The sequence below is a fragment of the Cebus imitator genome, unplaced genomic scaffold (assembly GCF_001604975.1).
Source record: "Cebus imitator isolate Cc_AM_T3 unplaced genomic scaffold, Cebus_imitator-1.0 Scaffold890, whole genome shotgun sequence".
In the NCBI taxonomy this organism is placed as follows: domain Eukaryota; kingdom Metazoa; phylum Chordata; class Mammalia; order Primates; family Cebidae; genus Cebus; species Cebus imitator.
In genome coordinates, this window is record NW_016108205.1 from 121705 (window position 1) to 131050 (window position 9346).

The 9346-nt window shown below is 49.0% G+C and overlaps 1 pseudogene; it reads right to left on the minus strand.

Annotated features, from left to right (window-relative positions):
- Positions 1-1267: 1267 nt before the first annotated feature.
- LOC108298125 lies at positions 1268-3967 on the minus strand (annotated as a pseudogene).
- Between the last annotated feature and the right edge of the window lie 5379 nt (positions 3968-9346).

Genomic DNA, 9346 nt, shown 5'->3' on the forward strand with positions numbered 1-9346 from the left:
AAACAAGGCTGGGCATAGTGGCTCATGCCTGTAATCTCAACACTTTGGGAGGCTGAGGCAGGTGGATCACTTGAGGCCAGGAGTTTGAGACCTGTCTGGCCAACATAAGGAAACTCTATCTCTACTAAAAATATAAAAACTAGCCGGACATGGTGGTGCATGCCCATAATCCCAGCTACTTGGGAAGCTACTGGGGATGCTGAGGCAGGAGAATCACTTGAACTCAGGAGGCAGAGGGTGCAGTGAGCCGAGATAGTGCCACTGCACTCCAGCCTGGGCAACAGAGTGCGACTCTATCACAAAAACAAAAAACAAAAAATAACCAAAACACCCATAGAAAAGATGGTCAGAGGTGGCACAGCATAGTCTTCTCTTAAAAGACAATATATTGGCCTCAAAATTTGTCACTTCCTAGCTGCATGACCTCAAGCAAGCTACTGAGCCTCTCCGTGCCTTGATTTATTAAAATAAGAGCAGTGAGAGCTCAGAGGACAAAAGGATGCTGTCTGCTCGCATAACTGGATGAGGTGGTGCATGAATTAGACTTTGAAGGGCAGGGGAGGGATATCCGAAGGCAGCAAAGGGGTCAAAATGGCATTTCAGGCAATGAAGGCAGAGGGGTCAAAGGCTAGAGGAGGATGGGAGCAAGCAGGCTGAGGGGATGAGAAGCAGCTTGGCTAGGATGGGCACATGGCCCTTAAGGATAGCAGGTGGCTGTGGAACAGGAAGAGGGATTAGGAGGAAGATCTAGTCAGCCTGGAATGCCAGGCCACCGATGAGGTATACAGAGGAGGAGTCTTTAGATGGAGGAGAAAGGGGAAGGGGTTGGGGTGGGAGTAAGGTAATGGGACACTCACGGGGCATGTTTTAGAGCCTAACCCAGAGAGTCTCAGCCATCCACAAAGGTCAGTGCACAAGCAAACATACACATCCATAGGTAAAAATGTGCTCTTTGAATCCTGCTGCCCCAGAACCTAGCACAATGCCTGACATAGGGGAGGGCGAGGTGCACAAGTGGAGAAACAGGCAGATATTATGGGAAGGAGAATGGGAAGATGGGTAGATGGATAGATGAATAAAAGGAGGATGGGTGGACAGATGGAAGGAAGAAAGGATGGATGGAAGGACAGATGGACAGATGGATGGAAGGATAAAAGGAAGGAGGGATGAATGAAAAGATGGATGGAGATGTTATGGGATATTATGGGAAGGAGAATGGGAAGATGGGTAGATGGATAGATGAATAAAAGGAGGATGGGTGGACAGATGGAAGGAAGAGAGAATGGATGGAAGGACAGATGGACAGATGGATGGAAAGATAGATGGACAGACAGAAGTGTGGATACATGGATGGATGGACAAGTAATGATTAGATGAGTTGAGAAAAGAAAGAATGAAAAGAAAGGGCTGATTGGTAGATGAAGAGGTGGATAGGTGGATACACTGGAGAACAGATTGCTGGATAGGTGGATGAATAGGATTGGCATGGCTGGTTGAGGGGCCACCCATATCCTGTAGTGCTCCCCCAGACCCTATCTCCTCCAGATGACAGTCCATGCAGTGACTGAGATGTCATGGCTAGAGGCCACTCACGTGCTGCCAGACCCCTAGCCATGGTGAAGACCTGGCTCACATCTTCAGAGTCGTTGGCAAGGGCCTGGAAGTAGTGGATGGCCAGAATGCTGTAGAAGACAAGGCTGTTGTTGCCAATGTCTGCGTCCAGGGCCAGCACCCAGATCAACTCTGAGCCCACCTTGGCATCGGTGGCCACCCCTGCAGGAACAGGCAGGCAGTGTAAGTGGCAGGGCAGAGGCCACCCCACACCTCGTGCCCAGGCTCCAGCCCCTGCACCTGCAGTATACTCAGCCTTGGTGAAGCGTGGCGGCTGGTCATTGATGTCCTCTAGCACAACGTGCACGTCCTGCAGTGTGAGTTCAGCAACCAGGTTGAGGGCTGGGGAGGGTCCATGGGGAGGTGTCCACCTGCAATTGCTGGAGGCCTTGACGATGAAGGAGAAGACAGCTTCTCATTCCCAGTCCAGGTCCCACAGCACCAGCTGACGCCAGTAAGGCTGCAGATGGAAGTTCTTCTCTTCATTGGCAGCCGAGGGTGGGACCATTGCACAGTGTGAGGGGGCAAGGCCACAGGTGGGGCATATTGGGGTCATCTCTAGCCCCAGGTAATCAGGGCATTAGCTCTGTCGGGCCCCACCTGAGATGAAGTAGTACACGATCGTGTTGGGGCCTTGATCTGCATCCACAGTGGCTGTCACATTGCCCATGAGGGTGCCGCGTGGTGAGTGCTCAGGCGCTGTCAGCAGCTGGCACTGGGGGCTGCCCTTCTACAGGGGGAGGGGGATGTCATCACAGGGGGCCAAGGGAAGGCCTGATATTCCAGTCCCTGCTTTGGGGCCCTGGGCAGCGACTTTGTAGGTGCTGAGGGAGTTTACTGTCCAGGCCTTATGGGGTGAGTAGAACTGTGGTAACCTCAAGGGAACAAAGCATGGTCTGGGGACCTGAGCTCTGCCCTCACAGAGTGTTACGCAGAACCCAAATGAGTGTTTAAATGAGAGGAGCACACACCTAACTCTTATATGCATATGCATATGTATGCACGCACACTCAACAGTCTCCAGGGCACATCACATCCCATGTGCACACAAGAAAAAACAACCAGAGAGTTGGAGTCCACAGGAGGGGCCCTCAGCCCTGCTGTCCAATTTCATCTGAGCCCCATATCAATAAATCAGAGCTGGATGGAGTGCGGTGGCTGACACCTGTAATCCCAGCATTTTGAGAGGCTGAAGCAGGAGGGTGACTTGAGATCAGGAGTTCAAGACCAGCCTGGCCAACATGGCAAAACCCTCTGTCTACTAAAAATACAAAACTTACCCAGTCTAAGCAGCAGGCTACTTGGGAGGCTGAGGCAGGAGAATTACTTGAACCTGGGAGGTGGAGGTTGCAGTGAGCCGAGATCATGCCACTGTACTCCCACCTGGGCAAAGGAGCAAGACTCTATCTCAAAAAAAAAAGAAAATCAGAGCTGATTTTCATGCTTCGTGTGTGTGTGTGTGTGTGTGTGTGTGCACGCGCGCGCGTGCGCAGGTAAAGACAAGGGTAGCAGTTCCATAAGTCAGGCATTTTGGTCTGTTTTTTTTTGTTATTTTTAATCGCTGGGTAGTGTCTTGAAATAGTGCTCAGTATAGCTCAGTACAGTGTGACAGCTGCTCAATAAATAGTTGTTCTTGTATGAAGTGCATGCAGAGAGATACTTCCTGTCTAGCCAAATGTGTATTCTGGCGCAGTGTGTGTAGGAGAGTGTGCGCGCCTGTGTGTTTGCAAGCAGATGAGTCCCTGTGTGGAAGTGACCAGCGCCGGAGGTGGACAAGCTCACTGGAGGCCTTACGAAGAGGGATACGTTGTCATCAATGTCCTCCAGGGCCACCTGCAGCGGCTGCATAGTCTTGTATGGCACCGGCTTGCCCCGGTCACTGGCCACCAAGATGAACTAGGAGCGGAAGAGCGCAGTCAGAGGGGAAGACTGAGAGCGGGGGATGGCTTAGGACTTCCCGGTGGCCAGGTTCCCTAGAGACTTCCCAGGAGGAGAGGCGTGGGACCCTAGCCCAGCAGAAAGCCCGCCCCAGGCCCCGCCCCTCGCACCCGGCCTCACCCTTAAGCTGTTTACTGTCTGGGTCTCGCCATCCAGACGCTGCGTAATCTGGATGAAGCAGCTGATTGGGTTGATAGTGAAGAACTCCCAGTCCCGGCTGCCCGCAGTCTTCAGGAAGCTGTAGTGCACCGCCCTGTTGAGGCCCTCGTCTTTGTCCATAGTAGACCTTGTACACGTTGGAGCGCAGCGGGATCTCCTGCCGGGGGGGATGGGGAGGGAGGCTCCTGGACCCCTGAGAGAATCTCAGTTCCCAGGCCCTGAGGGAGCCCTCGCCCTTTCTCCTGCGGTAGCGCAACATCCTTGAAACCTTCCAGCACCCGCCAGGAGCACCTGCCTGCTCGGCTGGAATCTGGGCTTCTGCTAGCTGTCTTCCCTCTTCTCTCCTCCCCAACCCAAGCTAAGGCCATTGTCCACTGACAGTCCAGCCTGAGAGCCACATGCTTCAAGCCTTCCCAGGGTGACCATTTTCCCAGGAGTTGCCTGCGTCCTTCCAGTCCCATTCATTGCATGCTGAGGTTTAGGGGACAGAGGGGACCCAAGCGCAGAAGCCACAGCCACCTTTTGTCCTGTATCAGTCTTCCTCTCTCTGCTACCCTAAACACAAGAACTCTGGCTGTCCCCAAACAACACCATCCATCCAATAGGGTACCTGAAAATGGGGGACATGCAGGCAGGGTGAGATGGTGGATAGGATAGGGGTTGGCCACCAGGGTCTAGTCTGTTACTTACCTGCCTGGAACCTGGACATGCCACCTCACCTCTCTAAGCCTCAGTCTCCTGAACGCCATGTGCTAAGTCCAAGATCTCGAAAACCTCATTGAAATCATACATTGACCCATGACAAAGCTGCCCAGAGCAAAAGAAAGAGCATGTTTCTTCACTTTTGGTTGAAAAATGATCAGCTCAGCATGGTTTCATTGTTTATCTCATGGATCATGACAACTGGAAGTTCTAAATGGCAGTTATGTCTAATAAAAAGTAGGATGACATATAGAGAATTAATAAATGCTGGTTGTTCAGGAGACATAAATCTTTCCAAATGCAAAACCTTTGAAGGGAAAGTCTTAATAAATGGTGACTTTGGTGTGAAAAAGGACTAGATTATTATTAATTTATGCCCTGCCTTATTCCACAAAAGAGAATTGATGCAGCTGACAAGAATATATAAATTATAATAAGATTCATCAAGTTTAAAAACCAGGGTAAAGAAAAAATTGGTTGGCAGGAAGATGGAAGCTGAGGGGTGGGAAGCAAGATGTAAGCCCTAAGCCTGTGCAGGGTCACTCAAGATGGTCTGACCACTCTGAGCTCCCTAGTGGGCACAGCAAAGAGGACTAACTGCTCAGTCACTGAAGATGAGACACTAGGCACAGCTTAAAAAGCAAAGCACATGGTAAAGGCACAATGCTTCTTCGAGCTCAGCCCTGGGAGAGTTTTCTCCTGCGGGACCTCAAAGAGGAGACAGAGTGACAAGATGGACTTAGCACAGACATTCTGCGATGTGGAGGATGAGTGGAGTTTGGGGGACAAAGAACAAGTGGGAGACACTCTGATGGTGCCACTAAGGTGCACTCTGGGCCTGTGTGCTTAGGGGAAGCAGGGAGAGTAGAAGACAAAGGAGTACTTCCCCTATCTTTATATGGCAACTTAGACCAAGAAGTGGAAGAATTGGAGAGATTACAGAAACTCGCCACTTCCCCTTGTTTCTTATTTTGATGCTCATCCTCAGCTCCTAGGCTGTCTCCACATTGTATCAGTAGGAACAACAGACAGACAGAAGGGGCATGTGTGTTTATTCTGAGACAAATATGGGGGAAGTGGGTCGTGGAGAAGCCTGTCCTTGGTAGACTTCTAGGAGAAAGAGATGGGGTGTTTATTTATTATTAATCCTGTTTTGCAGAGGAAAAAATAGACTTACAGAAGTCACTTGCTCAAAGTCATTGGGCTGATAAGCGATAGAGTCAGACTTCAACCAAAGACTTTTTTTTTTTTTTTGGCAGAGTCTCACTCTGTTGCCCAGGTTGTGCAGTGGTGTGATCTTGGCTCACTACAACCTCTGTCTCCCGGGTTCAAGTGATTCTCCTGCCTCAGCCTCCCTAGTAACTGGGATTACAAGCATGTACCACCATGCCCAACTATTTTTTTTTGTATTTTTAGTAGAGATGGGGTTTCACAATATTGGCCAGGCTGGTCTCGAAACTCCTGACCTCAAATGACCCAGCTGCCTTGGCCTCCAAAAGTGCTGTGAATACAACTATGAGCCACCGCACCTGGCTGAACCAAAGATCTTTTGCTAGCACAGTGCATATACTAACCACTGTCCAATACCACCCTGAGTGGCACTGGGCAGGCCTGCCTCCTTCTCTGGCCTCAGTTTCCCCACTTGTACAAACTTGTTTTAATTAAAAAAATTTTTTCCCTGGAGCTACTTTCCTGAAGCCAGTCCTAGCAAGTGACAGGAGCATTGATTCCATGGCAGTCCTAGCAAGGGGCTTCCCTCTGTTCTACCCACTGCCTTCCAGAGTCCCTGCCTGCTCCCCAAATCAGAGTGGAACCCCCAAGAAGCATGGGCTGGGACAGGACAGACCTAGTCTGACTGGCTTTCCTAAGACTTTTCTTGTTCCTACCTGTTAGAGGGACTGGTGGCTTCTCCTTTCATTGGCTTCATCCCAGAGTGAGACCTCCTCTTCCTCTCAGGCACCAGGGTCTCTGGAATTCCCTTCCCCCTCAGCAGATACCCTTCCCGGGCTGCTGTCCTCCATTAGTCCCCAGATAGGGGGCAGTCACTTACCCTGGGCCTCCTCTTCTTCCACCTCCTCTTCCTACTCTCGCTCCCTGTCCCCTAGGCTGGGGAGTGAGGATGGGGAGAGGACAGCTGCATTCAGTCTGCAAAGGCTGGGCCACGGCCTTGAGCCAGGCCCCACAGGACAGGAAGGTAGTGAGGGTGCAGTGGGCATGGAGGAAGGCAATGGAGTGATGCAGAGAAGAGATGTGAGAAGTGACAAAGAAACAGAGCTCAAACCTGTGGTCCTGCCAGCCATGAGGAAGAGAGAAGAGGGTTAACATCAGATAGTTCAGGGTGCAGCAGGGATGAAGCAGAGCATGGCAGGGAGGACAGTGGGGACTTGAGAGCTGAGCTGCTGATGGGGTTGGAGGAGGGAGGGAGGGGTGGAAACAGGGAGTGGGGAAGGGAAGAGGCACTGGGAAGGAAACCAGGGGAGCAAGCCCATTTGGAGTGGAGAGCTCAGGGGCTGAGGCTCTCGCAAGAAGAAAAGGGAGCAAAGTGGGCAAGGGAGGTGGGAGGACTGAGGAGAAGGTGGCAGAGAAGACACTGGAAAGAAAAGTAGAGAAAAGAGTCAGTTGGAGGAAAAGGGAACACAAAAGAGAAAAGCAGTAGGGATCAGAGCAGAGCCTCCAGTTGAGCTGGAATGTGGAGCAGCTCTCCACGGTCCTGACCAACCCATGCAGCCAGGAATTTTGCTAACCTGGGAGGTGGCTGGCTCTATCTAACTTCTCCTAGTGCTCATGGCTTTTCCTTCTTCTGTTTCCCTTTGGGCTTCAAATGCAGATTCAGTTTATCATGTTCTTTAGTTCACTATGATCACCGGTACCTCTCCTGTTTTATGTGTGCATCAACTCCCTTTCATTCCCACACTCCTCTCTCCTTCCTTCTTCCTTCAGGCAGTCATCATAATGTATTGAAGTGTATTTTTTGTTAATAAAAGTATTTCTGAAAATCATGTATTGTTTTGTATGTATTTTACATTTATGCAAATGGTGCTGTGGCATATATCTCATTCCATTTCTTACTCTTTTCAGTAAATACTTATATTAAGATCTGTCTACATTGCTCTGTGTGTGTCTAATTTATTGCTTATCACTGCTGGCACTGCTGGCTGGTACCATCATGATGTGCACCCCCCATATTTTATTCTTCAGTCTCCCAGAAATGAACACCTGCATGGCCCCAACTCCACCATCACCAATAACACTGCAGTAAACATCCTCAGACAGTTTCGTTAATGCCCTGGGACCTTCTCTGGAACATATACTTGGAGATGGATCTGCCGGGTAATAAGGTACAAGTGTACCTTATGCTGGATTGCTATTCAGACAGTGGAATCAGTCACAACCCCTACAGCAATGCATGAGGATTTCAATGTCCCCACACTGTCACCAATATCAACATTGTCCAGCATCCTAATGCCTGCTAATCTCATGTGAAAAACTGACATCTTACTGCTGTTTTAGTGCTTTGTCATAGCCATGTTGATTTTTCTATCACTCCCGTGGGCCTTCCAAGAAGCACACCTACCAGCTCCATCTCCCTTTTCTAACTCCTTGAAGGAGAAAAACACTGAACTTTCAGGAAAATGATAAAACCACCAGCATTAAAATAAGCTGCATATATTGTGAAAGATAAGCCATGGTTCTCTTGGTTTCATGATAGTGTAATAAAATAATTGATCTACATACAACTTTCAGAGGGTTTAAATGGCCAGCATACATATGAAGAAAGTGTTCAGCCACCTAGTTAGTAAAGAAGTGCATGTTAAGACTGGGTGTGGTGGCTCACACCTGGAATTCCAGCACTTTGGGAGGCTGAGGTGGGCAGATCACAAGGTCAGGGGTTCAAGACCAGCCTGGCCAACATGGTGAAATCCCATCTCTACTAAATATACAAAAATTAGCTGGGCATGGGGGCACATGCTTGTAATCCCAGCTACTCAGGAGACTGAGGCAGAAGAATTGCTTGAACCTGGGAGGTGGAGGTTGCAGTAAGCCAAGACTGCACCATTGCACTCCAGCCTAGGCGACAAGAGCAAAATTCCATCTCAAAGAAGCAAAAACAAAAACAAACAAAAAAGGTATTACTTTCCTCTAAAATTGCCAACATAAGAAATGAACAAATCCTCCAAGAACTATGGGAGTATGTGAAAAGGCCTAATCTACGCTTGATTCAGTGTACCTGAATGTGACAGGGAGAATGAATCCAAGCTGGAAAACACTCTTCAGAATATTATCCAAGAGAACTTCCCCAACCTAGCAAGGCAGGCAAACATTCAAGTCCAGGAAATACAGAGAACACCACAAAGATACTCCTCAAGAAGAGCAACCCCAAGGCACATAATCGTCAGATTCACCAGGGTTGAAATGAAGGAGAAAATCCTAAGGGCAGCCAGAAAGAAAGGCCAAGTCACCCACAAAGGAAAGACCATCAGACTCACAGTGGATCTCTCAGAAGAAACCCTACAAGCTAGAAGAAAGTGGGGGCCAATATTCAACACCCTTAAAGAAAAGAACTTTCAACCCAGAATTTCATATCCAGCCAAACTAAGCTTCATAAGTGAAGGAGAAATAAAATCCTTTACAGACAAGCCATTGCTGAGAGATGTCATTGCTATAAGACCTGCCTTACAAGAGCTCCTGAGGGAAGTACTAAACATGAAAAGGAACAACCAGTAGCAGCCACTGCAAAAATGTACCAAATGGTAAAGGACAATGATGCAATGAAGAAACTGCATCAACTAATGGGCAAAACAACCAGCCAGTAACAAAATGGCAGGATCAAATTCAAACATAACAATATTAATGCTGAATGTAAATGGCCTAAATGCCCCAATCGAAAAACACAGACTGGCAAACTGGATAAAAAGTCAAGACTCATCAGTGTGCT